The sequence below is a fragment of the Henckelia pumila genome, chromosome 1 (genome assembly GCF_033568475.1).
Source record: "Henckelia pumila isolate YLH828 chromosome 1, ASM3356847v2, whole genome shotgun sequence".
Classification (NCBI taxonomy): domain Eukaryota; kingdom Viridiplantae; phylum Streptophyta; class Magnoliopsida; order Lamiales; family Gesneriaceae; genus Henckelia; species Henckelia pumila.
The window spans coordinates 172,502,063-172,520,715 of record NC_133120.1 but is presented as its reverse complement, the minus strand read 5'-3'; positions in this window follow the sequence as shown (position 1 = coordinate 172,520,715).

Sequence of the window (18,653 nt, the reverse complement as noted above, 5' to 3'; positions counted from 1 at the left end):
TCATTTTGGTATTTTTGTATTTTATCATTAAGATTCTGTTTGGATTCATTGATTTCAAATGTGTTTACTTGTATTTTCCTTGTTAGAGAAGGAAGACGATAAACATCAAATTCATCTCCTATATGTATATATAGCATTTAGTTATAATTAAGATGGATTTCAAGTCTACTCGATAATGATGTCATTTGAAATTTAATCAAGTTTGTGCTACTAATCTGAAAATAAGTGATTATGAATTTAAACTTTGATTTATTATTTCATCATTAACCATAATATTATAATCCAAATTCCTTCAAATTTATCTGCTCAAACCCATCCCAAAAGAAGGGATGGAGTAGGGTTCACTGTTCGGAGGGACAAGTAAATGCTAATTTTTTTGAAATAAAAGTAATCGACTCAAATAAGATTACATCTGAAATAAAAGAAGACAAATGAGTGAGTCGACCTTTAAATCAAACATAGAACCTACTGTTCTAATCAAAATATGAACAACTTGGTTCGCTGATCGTTTAGAAAAATAAACCATCACGATTGAAAATCCTCAGCAAGAAATTGAAAATCCTCAACTATTACACTCAAGCTAGAAGCCTAGAATAACTATTACATCCAAGCTAAAAGATTCAAAACTTGGAAGATTTGCAAACACTACCTTAATGCATAGATCACAAATCTTTGCATCTGATTCAAGCATAATTCTGTGAAAAGTTCAAATCTCAAAACTTCCGCTATAGTTGGATCTTATATACCCAAAATACTACTTTGAATAGCCCCAACAGCTGCCCCACAAGAATCTCTGAGTAAATGCTACATTTTTCTTCTTTTTTTTCTTTATTATTTTTTTTCCTTGGCATTTGGTTACACATGAAAAGATAGTATGTTGGTATGACCTACCTCATTATTTTTTTGTCTTTTGATGGCTATGTAATTACAGAAATATAAATTTCATTATATTTTTTTATTTTAATGGATATTTATTTAAAAAAATGCCATTTTTTTAATTTCACTATTTTTATTTTCTACAAGTATTTAATAAAAAATGAATTTTAAATGAAAACAAACGTGTACGTAAAAACGCACTGTATAAGCATGCAACGCGTACAATTTAGTACTAGTTTAGAATGAAAAATAATGTTTCTGATATTTAAAAAAAAAAAAACAAAGATAATCCCTAATAATTAGGCCAGGGGACGTCTTAACCATGTGAACACATAGGAATTTTAAAAAGTAAACATCTTTTTTCAAAGTAGATATAAACACATTCTATTTTTATTTAATCTTTTTCTATTTTATAAAGCCTCAAAGTCACTTAAAAACTGTTTTGTACGTTTAGCATGGCCCAATAAATTAAATGTATTAAAAATTAAAAAAACAAAAGAAAACCTACGCTTTGTAAGAACCATTACCTTGGTGTGGCCTCAAACAAAAAACAGAACCGTCTCCTTTCTCCTCACATCGTGGCCGACATCATGGAAGAAAAAAAATATGAAGAAGGATCGGTTTGTAGCTTCCACTTGGGCAAAACCACCTCTATTTGCTACAACCCTTTCTTTTCAAATTACATCGCCTTCTCAATCAAAGCCGCTAAATCTTCATTCCAAGGTTTTCGGGATACTAAATCTTCATTCCAGCCGTAAATCCTTCGAAATCTGTTCTCAAGTTTTGCGTGTCTCTCAGATTGTTCGTTCTTTGAGCTTTATATGGGTTAATTGTTCGTGCTTTGAGATTTATATGGGTTAATTGTTCGTGCTTTCATTGTAGTGACCCTTACCGAGATCACCTACTAAACAGAACTTAATCATGCAATTAACTTAATCAAACAGTAAACCAGAATTAAGCTGCAGAAACAATAAACAATATACAATCCCGAGAAAATGAATCTGTAAATACCCAAATAGTTATACAACCAAATCGAACAGCTGTATCAACCCAAATACAACAGAGTAAAAACCTAGACGAAGCTCCAGCTGGCCAACCACTGCCTAGCCCCTCTTGGATCCACCCGCCTCATCCAAACGCAAACCTGCCCCATGGAATAGGGTGTCCAGAAATACAGAGTACGAGACGTGAGCATAAAACGCTCAGCACGAGAGTATGAGTATACATGAATGCAAGTGAATCGCCTACTGACTAGAGGTCAAGAATCAGATAACAAAGACAGACCGGGCCCTGGTATGTAGCACGTTGTGCCGTCGCTTCAGGAGGTGGCTCACATACCAAAATACCAGTGGATACGCCAGAACCAATTCGATGGAAGTCCATCCACTAACAGGATAGGGTAAAACCCTACTAACAGACATCTCAAAAGAGATAGCTCAATATGCAAATGTATGCAGCATATAATCATGTCATATAAATCATGCAGTCACATAATACATGCATACTCAGTCAGGATATCTCGAACAATACTTTCGTACCTCAAATACTAGGCAAGCTCTACCAGCTCTAGGTCCACGCCTATAGTCCGCACTACACTGCAAAATGATACTATTATCATTAAAGTGCTCTAAAAGCCTTAACTAAGCTATTGCATACTCTTAAATATTTTTAGGAAGCAAAAGCTATACCTTCGTCCGTCGTTAGCCCTTTGCTGTCAATTGCCTCAAAACTAGGCCACAGCTCCGCTACGATGCCTGGATCGCTATGCCACTTTCGGATTCCCAACGGGACGCCTAGAATGCCCTAGATCTAAGCTGGAATACCAAGGACCCGGTCCATATCTGATCATTCTGGGTCCATTACCAGACTCCGCTAATCCAATTGACATCCCCTTAATCATGTTTATTGGATTAATTAGCAATTACTCACTAAAACTGGGTACGGGCTACTACATTCTCCCCCACTTAAGATATTTCGTCCTCGAAATCAGATTTTAAGTACTAAATGTAAAACAAGATGCAGAAACATTCTTTATTCAAATTAAACGTTTACAAGGTACAACTGTACAATACTGAAATAACAATCAGAATAACTCAGGATGTTCTGGACGCATCCTGCTCTCAAGCTCCCAAGTGGCTTCTTCAGTGCCTCGACGCTGCCACTGAACTAAAACTAGAGGAATGACTTTATTCCGCAAGACCTTATCCTTATGATCCAGGATACGAAAAGGTCTCTCAACATAGGTCAAACCCAAATCCACCTGAACTTCAGACGATTGCAGAATATGAGACTGATTTGCCACATACCGTCGCAACAGAGATACGTGGAACACATCATGAATACTGGACAGATACGGTGGCAAAGCTAGCCGATAATCCAAATCGCCGATGCTCTCCAAGATGTCAAATGGACCGATAAATCTGGGAGACAACTTGCCCTTAAGGCCAAATCTGAGAATCCTGCAGAAAGGTGAAACTCTCAGAAACACTTTTTCCCCAACATCAAACTGCAAAGGTCTACGCTTGGTATTAGCATAGCTGGCCTGACGATCCTGTGCAGTCTTAATTTGTTTCTTGATCTGATCAACAACATTTGTTGTCTGCTGGATTAACTCCGGTCCCTCAGCCTATATCTCCCCCACTTCTTCCCAAAAGAGTGGAGTGCGACAACGTCGTCCATACAACGCCTAAAAGGTGTCATCTCAATGCTACGATAATAGCTGTTGTTGTACGCAAACTCAATCAATGGCAAATGATCCTGCCAGGCTGAACCAAAATCCATAAGGCATGCTTGAAGCATATCCTCCAAAGTACGGATAGTGCGCTCTGACTGACCATTTGTCTCCGAATGATAGGCAGTACTCAAACTGAGAGTAGTGCCCATCGCACGCTGAACACTCCCCCAGAACATAGAAGTAAACCTGGGGTCTCGATCGCTGACAATGCTCACAGGCACTCCATGAAGTCAAACGATCTCCTGAATGTACAACCGAGCCATATGATCCACATTGAACTCTCGGCTGTAGGAAATGAAATGAGCTGACTTGATGAGTCGGTCCACCACAACCCAAATAGCATCAAAGTTTCTCGATGATACCGCCAAATGGTTCACAAAATCCATCGTGATAAACTCTCATTTCCACTCAGGAATAGGCAGACTGTGAAGCAAACCTCCAGGTCGTCGATGCTCTGCCTTGACCTGCTGACATACCAGACATCTCGAAACAAACTAATAAACACTGCGTTTCATTCCCTTCCACCAAAACCGAGTACGTAGATCCTTGTACATCTTGTTGCTCCCCGGATGAATACTCAACTTAGTGCGATGTGCCTGAGACAAGATCTCCTCTCGCAACTCTTCATCCTCTGGAATCACAAGCCTACCAGACAAACACAGAAAACCATTTGACTGATAGTAAAATCCAGATGTGCTACCCTCATTAGCTAGACGAGCCAAACGTTGGGTCTTCGAGTCATACATCTGAGCATCCCGAATTCGCGAATACAAAGCTGACTCAGATAATATCGCAAACATCTGGATACTATGCATACCTTTCTTGTGCTTGAAGGTATACCCTGAAGAACAGCAGTCACCGATCGCACTAGACATCGAACAAGTCTAAAGTTCGGATAGTCGCACATTGCGACTCAATGCATCAGCAGTAAACTGCGTCAACGATCGAGCTAGCTGAGAGAAGTTCAAAATGAAGCGACGATAATATCCTCCTAGACCCAGAAAACTGCGGATCTCAGCAACCGTCGTCGGACGCGACCGATTTAGCACAGTAGCAATCTTGCTCGGATCAACAAAAATCCCCTCCCTGGATATGATATGGCCAAGAAAGACCACTCGATCCATCCAGAACTCACGCTTACTCAGTTTGGCGTATAATTGCTCATCCCTAAGAGCCTGCAGTACCAACCGTAATTGAGAAACATGCTCGTTCGCATTGCGCGAATACACTAGAATGTCGTCAATAAAAACCACGACAAACTTGTCCAAATACTCCCTAAAAACACGGTTCATCAGATCCATAAATATAGCCGGCGCATTAGTCAATCCAAATGGCATTACTAGAAACTCGTAGTGCCCATAGCGAGTACGGAATGCAGTCTTGGCTATGTCCTGATCTCGGACTCTCATCTGATGATACCCAGATCTCAAGTCAATTTTGGAGTAAACTGAAGTACTCTGCAGCTGATCAAACAAGTCATCAATACGAGGCAAAGGATACTTGTTGTGAGACCTCGATTCTAAACATCTAATCTTGGGATTAAACAACACTAAGACAAACAATAACCAAAGGTTAAAGCAATTAAAATTTTTTTTTTTTTTTTTGGAAATAGTGCCTCGCTCGATCCGCATGATCTTGCGGATCGAGCGAGCAAATTTTGCCAAAGTTACTTCCCGGAAAACTCAGTCCTCGCTCGATCCGCAAGATCTTGCAGATCGAGCGAGCCACCAAAAATTGGGAACAGAGGACTGCACAGCTTGCCCTTGCTCGATCCGCAAGATCTTGCGGATCGAGCGGTGACAGAAACAGAGCAAAAACAGCAGAAATCATGCTAGAACTTGAGTCCAAAACCAACAACATTTTATCATGCATTACAATCACAAGTTCTCCAACTAATACATGAAATTCTAGGGTTACACAACCGCTCAAAAGTATTGGATTTGTAACGACAAACTTTCAACACAGCTTGCATAAACAATACAATAACATAACGAAGTTTGATATCTAAACATGTTCAAATACAACTAGGTATACATGCTGACACGACTTCTAAACCGAGTCTCACTACTAGCTCTCCCTCTTGTTGCTAACCAGGCCTTCGCTGACTTGGTCCTGCCCCACCTGTTGCCAAGTACACATACAAAAAAAAGCAACAGCCGGATAAACCGGTGAGAATGACATTCCCAGTAAAAAAAACAACATAACAAGTAATGAATATACAACATGATATCAAAACAACAAGTTCAAGTCGAAGCTAATGATATGCATGTCTTTAAAACCAGGATATCAATTCTGATAAACAAGGAAGTGCTGCTTTGCTTTTGGGATCCCGAGGATGAGATCACGTAACAACCCACCGACTCTCCCAATAGAGGTGGTGCCACGTATCCCACTCCTCTAGACTTTGAGCAACCATAACGAGTATGCTAGCACTAGGCGAAATACTACAATCTAGGCCACTCAATCATAGTTTCCAAACGTCTAAACAAAAAGGGCGGTTCTACCCGCTGAAATCAAAGTAGGCTCAAGATGAATGCATAATAGAAACATAAACATAAGCCACATAAAAAACTCAATCAATCAACAAAATACAAGTTCCACATGCTAGAACCAGTATCGATGCAATATGTGATTTAAAAAGGGAAACTCGAGAACCAACAGTCTCGAGTATGCTATCCCGCTACGATGACTGCTTTTTACCTTTCAATGCAGTAGTTCCAACTTCTGGAAAGCTACAACAAAAGATTGTATCAAAGTCTAACCAATCTAAACAACAACAAGGCTCAAGGTAATTCTCTATACCGTTCTTCGTCCAAAACTCTGAAACGAACAATTGCTGTTAATCTTGGGCTTGACAAGCTCCAAACGAATCTGTTCAGATACCAATAAATGATCAATAACCACGATCAACTTACAAGCCCAGATCACAACTCAAAAATGGTTCGAAATCCCCAAAACTCAAACCGACGGCATAACGGCTATAAACTGAACAAACCGACAATGCAGACATCAGTTCAATAGCGATATAATCTCATAACAATGCTAATACCACAACAACAAGGCAATCCCAACAAATCTCAAAACTCAAACTTTCGAAAATGGCTTCCAAAAATCATAAAAATTCCGAACGTCGCTCTATTTCAAAACTGTCAGATAATAAACGATCAGAACACTGTAGAGAACGACATACTCGAATCTAGAATGATTCTAACAACATCCAAAAATTAGAATGTATCTGATTGTAGAAAAACTTACGATAAAACGAAGCTCTCGCAGCAGTGATCGCTAATCTGCCTTCAGAAATAATTTCCAACGGATGGATCGAGCTCGGACTGAAATCCCATAGCTTGGAATGAGAAGGGGCGGCTCTAATGGAGGATAAGTGCAATGAGGAAGAAGGAGAAGACTTCTCCAATCAAATCCAAGTGTAGATAATATATAAAAATCAATATTTGCGTTTTAGTCCCTAAAATTTCCAAAATTTACAAAAAGGACCCTGATCAAAATCAAACCGGCTCGAGAACTCTGTAATCTCTAATTAACTCAAATAAAATCATTTAAGATAAAAACGGGGCGTTACAATTCTCCCCCACTAAGAAAAAATTTCGTCCTCGAAATCAACGAGAACCACAACTCATAAGATAGAATAAAGAACTAAAGACAGTAAGAAGAACTCACGTCATCCGAATAACTCTGGAAAACGTTGTCTCATGACAGACTCTGTCTCCCAAGTCGCTTCCTCGACTCTGTGACAGCTCCACTGCACTTTCACTAATGGAATCAACTTGGTTCTGAGTTGCTTTTCTTTCCGATCAAGGATCTGAATCGGTCGTTCAAAATAGCTCAGATTCTCGTCTAACTCGGCTTCGTCAGGCTGAAGGATATGTGAAGAATCTGGATGATACTTTCGCAGCATAGAGACGTGAAAAACATCGTGAATACCAGATAAAGACGGAGGAAGTGCAACTCTGTAGGCAAGATCACCTATCTTCTCGAGAATCTCGTACGGCCCGATGAATCTCGGAGATAACTTCCCTCTCTTACCGAATCTGACAGTGCCTCTGAACGGAGAAATCTTAAGAAAAACACGGTCTCCCTGCTCGAAACTCAGAGGTCTACGTCTGACATTTGCATACTTCGCCTGTCTATCTTGAGCTGACTTCATTCTGGTCTGAATGATCTTAACCTGCTCTGCCATATCTCTAAGAATATCCGGTCCCAAATCTGGTGACTCGGACAAGTCATCCCAAAACAACGGAGATCGGCATTTCTTACCGTACAATGCCTCAAAAGGCGTCATACCGATACTCGCTTGAAAGCTGTTGTTGTAAGAAAACTCGACAAGAGGAAAAGAATCCTGCCAACTAGTGCCAAAGTCTAGCACTACCGCTCGCAGCATATCCTCTAACGTCTGAATAGTCCGCTCTGACTGTCCATCCGTCTGAGGATGATAAGTTGTACTCAGATGCAATCGAGTACCAAGTGCCCCCTGAAGACTATGCCAGAAATGCGAAGTGAATCTAGGATCTCTATCTGAAATGATCGACTTCGGCACCCCATGCAATCTCACAACATTGCTAACATACAATTCAGCCATCTGATCATGACGATACGTCATCCTGTACGGAATAAAACAAGCAGACTTCGTCAATCGGCCGATCACTACCCAAATAGCATCACATCCTCAAACGGATCGTGGTAGCTTCGTGACAAAATCCATAGAAATGTGATCCCATTTCCATTCAGGAACAGATAGACTGTGCAAAAGACCTCCTGATCGCTTTCGCTCTGCTTTTACTTGCTGGCAGTTCAAACACCGAGATACAAACCTTGCGATGTCGCTCTTCATTCTCTTCCACCAGAACTGAGTCTTCAGATCATTGTACATCTTACGACCTCCAGGATGAATAATAAATAGATTGCAATGAGCCTCTCGGAGAATACGCTATCTCAATTCCAAAATATCAGGCACAACAACACGGTTATTCACAAACAAAACATCATCTCTAACCTGGAATTCAGACTGATGTCCCGATCTGACTTTCTCTACTGAAACCTGAATGCTCGGCTCAGACTTCTGTGCTTCTCTGATTGCAACAAACAACTCCGGCTCGGCTTAAATAGCAAACACTCTGATAGTCTCCCTATCTATTTCAAACTCTAAACCAGAAGTGCAACAATCATCGATCAACTGAGAAACACCAATAGTAGAAAGAGATAAAGAACATAGCTTTCGGCTCAAAGCATCTGCAACTACATTAGACTTTCCCGGATAATACTTGATTTCACAGTCGAAATCCTTCAACAGATCTAACCATCTTTTCTGTCTCATATTCAGCTCTGCCTGCGAAAATAAGTACTTGAGGCTCTTATGGTCAGAAAAGATCTCGAAAGACTCACCATAAAGATGGTGACGCCAGATCTTCAATGCAAAGACGATCGCAGCTAGTTCAAGATCGTGAACCGGATAACGGGTCTCGTGCGGTTTCAGCTGTCTCGATGCATACGCTATCACATGCTTATGTTGCATAAGAACACAACCCAAGCCTTGATTAGAAGCATCACAATAGACTGTGAAACCTCCAGTACCCTTTGGAATAGAAAGAATCGGAGCACTGGTCAGTCTCCTCTTTAGATCAACAAAGCTAGCCTCATAATCTGAAGTCCAGACAAAAAGTGCATTCTTCTGAGTCAGCTGGGTAATAGGCTTGGCAATAGACGAGAAACCCTCGATGAATCGGCGATAATAACCAGCTAAACCCATGAAGCTTCGGATCTCAGGTACTGATGTCGGTCTAGGACAATTCATTATCGCTTTGATTTTGCTGGGATCGACAGAAATCCCATCTTCAGAAATAATATGACCGAGAAAGACAACTCGATCTAACCAGAATTCACACTTAGACAGCTTGGCAAACAACTGCTCAACTCGCAAAATCTGCAGTATGGTCCTCAAGTGCTCTGCATGGTCAGTACGGTTCTTCGAGTAGATAAGAATATCATCGATAAAGATAATGACAAACTCATCTAAATAACGCTGAAAGATACGGTTCATCAAACCTATTAAAACCGCTGGAGCATTTGTCAAACCAAATGGAATGACTATAAACTCAAAGTGACCATACCTCATCCTGAATGCGGTCTTAGGAACGTCTTCCTCTCGCACTCTCAACTGGTGATAACCTGACCTCAGATCAATCTTAGAGTAGACAAAAGAACCCTGCAGCTGATCAAAAAGGTCATATATTCGGGGTAAAGGATACCTGTTCTTAACTGTAGCCTGATTCAATTGGCGGTAGTCGATACAGAGCCGCATAGAACCATCCTTCTTCCGAACAAAAAGCACAGGAGCACCCCAAGGCGATACACTAGGTCTGATGTATCCCTTGGCAATTAAATCCTCAAGCTGCTCTTTCAATTCTCTCAATTCAATAAGTGTCATACGATACGGAGCTTTGGAGATAGGTTGAGTACCTGGCACTAAGTCAATGCTGAATTCGATTTCTCGAATAGGTGGCAAACTAGGAACATCTTCCGGGAACACATCAGCAAATTCTCTAACCACCGGTAAATCTACCAAAGCTGAGCTAGATTTCAGTACATCAACCGCATAAACCAAAAATCCTTCTGCACCTCTCTGTAGCAAACGAGTCATAGATAACACTGAAATCAAAGGAATTCTAGATCGAGAACCCTTACCAAAGAATTTTCACTCGTCTGCCAATTCAGGCCTGAACCTGACAACTTTCAGAAAACAATCGACTGTTGCCCTGTACTTGGTTAAAGCATCTATACCGACAATACAATAAAAATCTGACAGTCCAAGTATAATACAGTCGAATTCTAACAAATTTCCCTCAAAACAAAGTTCACAGTTCCTGAATAGTCTGACAGAAACAATTCCTCCACCCAAAGGTGAAGTAACAGCTACTACAGTAGGCAACAACTCAGTTGGAAAAGCATGCAATAACACAAATTTCTCAAAGATAAAGGAATGGGAAGCACCTGTATCTATCAAAACATGAGCAGAATGACCAAAAATCGAACAGTTACCTGCTATAACATCATCAGGTGCCGCCTGAGCCTGATCCTCTGTCAAGGCAAAAACTCGTGCCTGCTGTCTCGGGGGCTGGCTTTCAGTAGTGTTACCTCCCTGTCTGTTCTGCTGCTAGGGCTGGAAAGAGTGAACTGCAGAGGACTGCCTCTCAGGCTGAGCTGCAGGTCTAGACGAACTCCCACTCTGAGCTCTATCTCTGTTACGTTGAGGGCACACCTTAGAAAAGTGTCCCGGTTGCTGACATGTGTTACAATTGCCAAAACCTCCCACACACTGATCCGGTGAGTGCCTTCCTCCACACTTGCTGCAGTACAAGGTTGATGATCCAGAACTCTGCCCTGAACCAAACTGTTTGGAGCCACTGGAACTAGAAGAACTGTTCCTCTGTCTTTTGAACTGTTTACCTCTTGCTTTGTACTGATCCTTTCTGTTTCCCCCACTGTTACCACCTTCATACCTCTGCTGCTGGTTCTGATGCTGAGGTGGCTGATTCTGATACTAAGATGGTTGGTTCTGATACTGCCTCTGCTGCTGAGGTGCTACCTGATTACCTCTTTGCCTCCACAAGCCTGCTTCTGCTCCCTTTGCGTGATTCATGGCATCCGCAAAGTTGTTTGGCCTAGCAGTGTTCACCAAAGTGAAGATGTCAGGATTCAAGCCATTTATGAAGTGGTCGGCCTTTGCTTCCTCATCTCCGGCAATTAGTGGTGCAAAATGAAACAGACTATCAAACTTGGCAACGTACTCTTCGATGTTCAGATTCCCTTGTCTCAAATTGGCAAATTCTGCTCCCTTGTCCTTACGGTACGAGATAGGGAAAAACCGCTTATAGAATTCAGATTTAAAAAGAGTCCAAGTAATTTCCGTACCTCTATTCTCTATTGCTTTCTTTGTCATGATCCACCAGCTCTTAGCAACCCCACGTAGCTGATGAATGACTAACCTGATTCTGCGGTCATCTGTGTAATCAATGGAATCAAACAGCTGATCAATATCATCCAACCAACTTTCACAGTCAACTGGATTTTCTGAACCCAACAACAACGGCGGATTGAAAGACTGAAAGCTCTTCAGCAAGGTTTCCATAGGCGTTGCTGAAGCATCCAACTGATCAAACTTCAGTGCTAGCTTGCTCAGTCGTAGGAATAACTGGCGGTGTGTTTCTGTTTATCACTCGACGAGGACCCATCTGATAATAAAATGTTAGGACACGAGATATCTCAATCGCTACAATCAGTGTCCTTAAAACCGCTTGGGATACCGGATACCAGTCGATAACAGAAACAATTATATCTCAAGTAGATCATGCTTTATAAATTAAATCACATAACCATGTAATTCAATTATTCTCAATAATAAAGCATGCTCGCATGGAATTAAGTACACAGTTAAAATAATTCAAACACATGCGAGGAGCCAATACACGCAGACTCGATCTACCCCGCTCACTCTAGTTCAACCAAGAATCTTAACGCTCTGATACACTTAATGTGAGACCTCGATTCTAAACATCTAATCTTGGGATTAAACAACACTAAGACAAACAATAACCAAAGGTTAAAGCAATTAAACAAAAAAATTTTGGAAATAGTGCCTCGCTCGATCCGCATGATCTTGCGGATCGAGCGAGCAACTTTTGCCAAAGTTACTGCCCGGAAAACTCAGCCCTCGCTCGATCCGCAAGATCTTGCAGATCGAGCGAGCCACCAAACATTGGGAACAAAGGACTGAACAGCTTGCCCTCGCTCGATCCACAAGATCTTGCGGATCGAGCGGTGACAGAAATAGAGCAAAAACAGCAGAAATCATGCTAGAACTTGAGTCCAAAACCAACAACATTTTATCATGCATTACAATCACAAGTTCTCCAACTAATATATGAAATTCTAGGGTTACACAACCGCTCAAAAGTATTGGATTTGTAACGACAAACTTTCAACACAGCTTGCATAAACAATACAATAACATAACGAAGTTCGATATCTAAAAATGTTCAAATACAACTAGGTAGACATGCTGACACGACTTCTAAACCGAGTCTCACTACTAGCTCTCCCTCTTGTTGCTAACCAGGTCTTCGCTGACTTGGTCCTGCCCCACCTATTGCCAAGTACACATACAAAATAAAGCAACAGCCGGATAAACCGGTGAGAATGACATTCCCAGTAAAAAAACAACATAACAAGTAATGAATATACAACATGCTATCAAAACAACAGGTTCAAGTCGAAGCTAATGATATGCATGTCTTTAAAACCAGGATATCAATTCTGATAAACAAGGGAGTGCTGCTCTGCTTTTGGGATCCCGAGGATAAGATCACTTAACAACCCACCGACTCTCCCAATCGAGGTGGTGCCACGTATCCCACTCCTCTAGACTTTGAGCAACCATAACGAGTATGCTAGCACTAGGCGAAATACTACAACCTAGGCCACTCAATCATAGTTTCCAAACGTCTAAACAAAAAGGGCGGTTCTGCCCGCTGAAATCAAAATAGGCTCAAGATGAATGCATAACAGAAACATAAACATAAGCCACATAACAAAACTCAATCAATCAACAAAATACAAGTTCCACATGCTACAACCAGTATCGATGCAATATGTGATTTAAAAAGGAAAACTCGAGAACCAACAATCCCGAGTATGCTATCCTGCTACGATGACTGCTTTTTACCTTTCAATGCAGTAGTTCCAACTTCTGGAAAGCTACAACAAAAGATTGTATCAAAGTCTAACCAATCTAAACAACAACAAGGCTCAAGGTAATTCTCTATACCGTTCTTCGTCCAAAACTCTGAAACGAACAATTGCTGTTAATCTTGGGCTTGACAAGCTCCAAACGAATCTGTTCAGATACCAATAAATGATCAATAACCACGATCAACTTACAAGCTCAGATCACAACTCAAAAATGGTTCGAAATCCCCAAAACTCAAACCGGCGGCATAACGGCTATAAACTGAACAAATCGACAACGCAGACAACAGTTCAATAGCGATATAATCTCATAACAATGCTAATACCACAACAAAAAGGCAATCCCAACAAATCTCAAAACTTAAACTTTCAAAAATGGCTTCCAAAAATCATAACAATTCCGAACGTCGCTCTATTTCAAAACCGTCAGATAATAAACGATCAGAACACTGTAGAGAACGACATACTCGAATCTAGAATGATTCTAACAACATCCAAAAACTAGAATGTATCTGATCGTAGAAAAACTTACGATAGAACGAAGCTCTCGCAGCAGTGATCGCTAATCTGCCTTCAGAAATAATTTCCAATGGACGGATCGAGCTCGGACTGAAATCCCAAAGCTTGGAATGAGAAGGGGGCGGCTCTAATGGAGGAGACGTGCAATGAGGAAGAAGGAGAAGACTTCTCCAATCAAATCCAAGTGTAGATATTATATAAAAATCAATATTTGCGTTTTAGTCCCTGAAATTTCCAAAATTTGCAAAAAGGACCCTGATCAAAATCAAACCGGCTCGAGAACTCTGTAATCTCTGATTAACTCAAATAAACTCATTTAAGATAAAAACGGGGCGTTACACTTGTTCTTAACTGTAACTCGGTTCAGCTGCCGATAGTCAATGCACAACCGCATAGATCCATCCTTCTTCTTCACAAAGAGAACAGGAGCTCCCAAGGAGATACACTAGGACGAATGTACCCCTTGTCCAAAATATCCTGTAACTGATTCTTCAACTCTCGCATCTCTGACGGAACCAGACGATACGGTGCTCGATAAATAAGAGAAGTACCTGACATCAACTCTATGCCAAACTCAACTTCCCTAATAGGAGGAAACCAGGAATCTCATTTGGAAATACATCTGGGATTTCATCAACAACCGGAATACTCTCTATCCCAACGCTCTCAGCGGTCAGATCAACTGCATAGATAAGGTAGCCTTCTTCGCCAGACTCTAGAGCTCGACATGCTCTCAAAGCTGATACCAAAGGCATTGGGGGTGGCGCTCCCTCACCATAGAAAAACCATCTCTCACTCTTATCCGGATGAAAGCGTACTAATCTCTGATAGCAGTCCACTGAAGCTCGATAGGTAGTCAGCATGTCTATCCCCAGAATGCAATCGAAATCTTCCATCTCAAGAACCATGAGATTCGATATCAAAATGTAGCACCTAAAATCTAATCTACTAAATTGCATGCATTAAATTTATTAAATATTAGGATTATTATTTTTAATTTTAATTGATTAAATTCTTTATGTGAATTATGTGTTAATACAATATTTTTATTATTTATTCAAATAATTTTTATCGTACTAACAATTTAATTAATATTTTTAATTGTTTAAATTTATGTGCCTAAATGATTTTATTGTGAAATTTAAATTGTTTTAATATTTTAAAGGTTTAGGCTTGCATATTTAAATGATTTTTGATTTTAATAGTTTAGTTTGTTCTTTTAGATGATTTTAACTGTTTAACTTATTTATTTAAATACTTTTGATTGTCCAACCTGTTTATTTTAAATAACTTAAGTTTAGCGATTAACTATTTTAAATCATTTTAAATGTTTAGCTTATTTATTTAAATCTTTTTTAATTGTCCAAATCATTTTAAATATTTTTTTTCGCTTGTGTATTTATTAAATTATTTTTAAACGTTAGTCTAGTTTGTTTAAATTATTTTAAATCAGTCTGCTTGATATTTAAATATTTTACTCGTTGCCGTGACATCAGGATATTTAAAGTGTTTAATTCTTAAAATTTTCAAATTTGAGTATTTGTGTAATCTGAGCCTAACACTTGTAAATACTACATATTATATTACTTACCTAGTTAAAAATATGCGTTGACCCGGCCCAAAGGGATTTTCACCCGGCCAAATAAGCATTGGCCCAATCCCTATTTTTCCTAGCCCAGCTCACAGGCCCATTAAGGATTATACTTACCTAAATGCATCGGCTCATTTCATTTCTTTTCCCTTTCTCCATGTTCCCCCTGCTTTCCCCTCCAAGATCAACCCGACGGTGGATTCTTCTCCCCTTCAAACTCACGCCGCCAGCAGCCATGTTTCTCTCTTCTTTCCGACGAAGCTCTCCCCTTAGCGAGCTGTTCGAACCCCTGCATTTCTTCCTTGATCGATTTCACTCCCTTCCCTCTCCATTTCACGATCGGGCCTCTTCTCCAGCCCAGCATTCTGATGTCGCCAGCTGCATTCCTCCGGCGAGGCCTCCCTCCAGGAGAGCTGAGCAAATTTTCTCCTCTTCCTTGGCCAAATTTCAGCTGCTCGAGTTCATCATTTTCCCCAGCTCGGCGTCCAGCTATCGAGCTCCTCCCATTTCTGGTTTTTTTAGTTTAAGGCAAGATTATGGTTTCGTTCATCCCCTTATAGATTATTATTGAATGCTTTGATTGTTATTAGATTTTTTATAGCTCAATTTCGAAAATCTCATGAATGTGTGTGCCCTGCTTCTGTTCGATTCTCAAGCTTAAGTTTTTGGGATTTTGTTTGGATTTTAGTCAATCTAACCACGTTCATATGTGAGGAATGAATGATTTTAATGCTTTGAAATGCAAATGTAAGCATGTTAGCAGATGTTCAAAATTTCATAAATTCTTGATTGGCTTTTTTGAATTTTTGTGCGTTGTGTTGACTGGTGGACTGGTTTGGTGATTTAGGGGCTACCACTGGTGATATGTAGTTCACGTGATAGCTTCTAGGATGGTTGTGAAGTGGGTTCGTAGGTTTGTTAAGGGGGTATTCGAAACTTGAGGTGATGGGGCTCGGTTTTCTGTTAGTGGTTGGGGCTGCTTTCGAACTGGGTTTAATGGGGGTTCAAGATGAGATGTGAGGGCTGGAAATGAGGTGGATTGTTGGTCTTGGACCTAGGATTAGAAGCTTGGAATATTGGAAGGTTTATAGCTAAGATGTGGTTGAGTTTGAGATTTTAAACTTGAGCAGAATTCTTGTGAGTGGGTTGTCCAGAAATCGATTTTTAAACAGGGGTTAAACTCGGGTTTTGGTTAAGGGCTCGGGTTTAGAAATGGTTTGGAATGTTAGGAATATTTTGGTTCAAGCGGGAATCATTTCGGTTAAGTTTGGGTCGAGTTTTAGATTTTAGTGATAAGGCGCAGAGTTATGTTGAGGCTAAGGGGCTGCTGCCCGGAAATCATTCTTTTGAAAAATGATCGCTTAGGAAATAATCCCGAGGATGACCTCCCTACTTAGTTCTAAGTGTCGTAGAGTCGTGGTTTCAAGCGGAATCCTTTTTGATTAAGAATCAAGAAAGTTACATATTTTACGGGCGAACCGCTCCAATTTGTCCTAAGCGCTACATTACGGTTTAGTTTTCCCATCTTTAGGTTGTCTCCTAAATCACCATCCCGGTCATTCGCATCGAGTCTCTTGTGTGTTCATTGAGTCAATATTTTCGTGAACATTACATCTACATGTGCATGCTAAGTCTTATATTCAATAAAGGAAAGAAATATTTTTGAACATAGTGAGATGGTTGTGACTACATATTCATGTGTTCGTGTGGGGCTGAAAGACGTTTTGGCCTCCCTTACCAATTCATTATGGGTTTCCTTACCTTAGGATGTGTTTGTGTGGGGCCGGAGCTATTCTGGTCTCCCTTACCAATAGGGCAAGTACGGGTTGGGTTTCATCTCGACCTCCTTGCGGCATTTTGCACTATAGTCATGATCATGATCGCAATCACAGAGTCACAATTCATGGATCGGAGTTCACCCAAATTCATATGACCATGTTCAGTACATTTTATGCTATTCATTGAGTTATTTGACTTAAGCTTGCACATGTCATATTCATGCATTTATTCTTTATACATGTTCATTATTTTTAAGTTCAGGGGCACTAACGGTTATTTTATTACCCATCTTTAGGTTGTCTCCTAAATCACCATCCCGGTCATTCGCATCGAGTCTCTTGTGTGTTCATTGAGTCAATATTTTCGTGAACATTACATCTACATGTGCATGCTAAGTCTTATATTCAATAAAGGAAAGAAATATTTTTGAACATAGTGAGATGGTTGTGACTACATATTCATGTGTTCGTGTGGGGCTGAAAGACGTTTTGGCCTCCCTTACCAATTCATTATGGGTTTCCTTACCTTAGGATGTGTTTGTGTGGGGCCGGAGCTATTCTGGTCTCCCTTACCAATAGGGCAAGTACGGGTTGGGTTTCATCTCGACCTCCTTGCGGCATTTTGCACTATAGTCATGATCATGATCGCAATCACAGAGTCACAATTCATGGATCGGAGTTCACCCAAATTCATATGACCATGTTCAGTACATTTTATGCTATTCATTGAGTTATTTGACTTAAGCTTGCACATGTCATATTCATGCATTTATTCTTTATACATGTTCATTATTTTTAAGTTCAGGGGCACTAACGGTTATTTTATTACCCATCTTTAGGTTGTCTCCTAAATCACCATCCCGGTCATTCGCATCGAGTCTCTTGTGTGTTCATTGAGTCAATATTTTCGTGAACATTACATCTACATGTGCATGCTAAGTCTTATATTCAATAAAGGAAAGAAATATTTTTGAACATAGTGAGATGGTTGTGACTACATATTCATGTGTTCGTGTGGGGCTGAAAGACGTTTTGGCCTCCCTTACCAATTCATTATGGGTTTCCTTACCTTAGGATGTGTTTGTGTGGGGCCGGAGCTATTCTGGTCTCCCTTACCAATAGGGCAAGTACGGGTTGGGTTTCATCTCGACCTCCTTGCGGCATTTTGCACTATAGTCATGATCATGATCGCAATCACATAGTCACAATTCATGGATCGGGGTTCACCCAAATTCATATGACCATGTTCACTACATTTTATGCTATTCATTGAGTTATTTGACTTAAGCTTGCACATGTCATATTCATGCATTTATTCTTTATACATGTTCATTATTTTTAAGTTCAGGGGCACTAACGGTTATTTTATTACGCACTATTTTTTATTCTGTTTGCG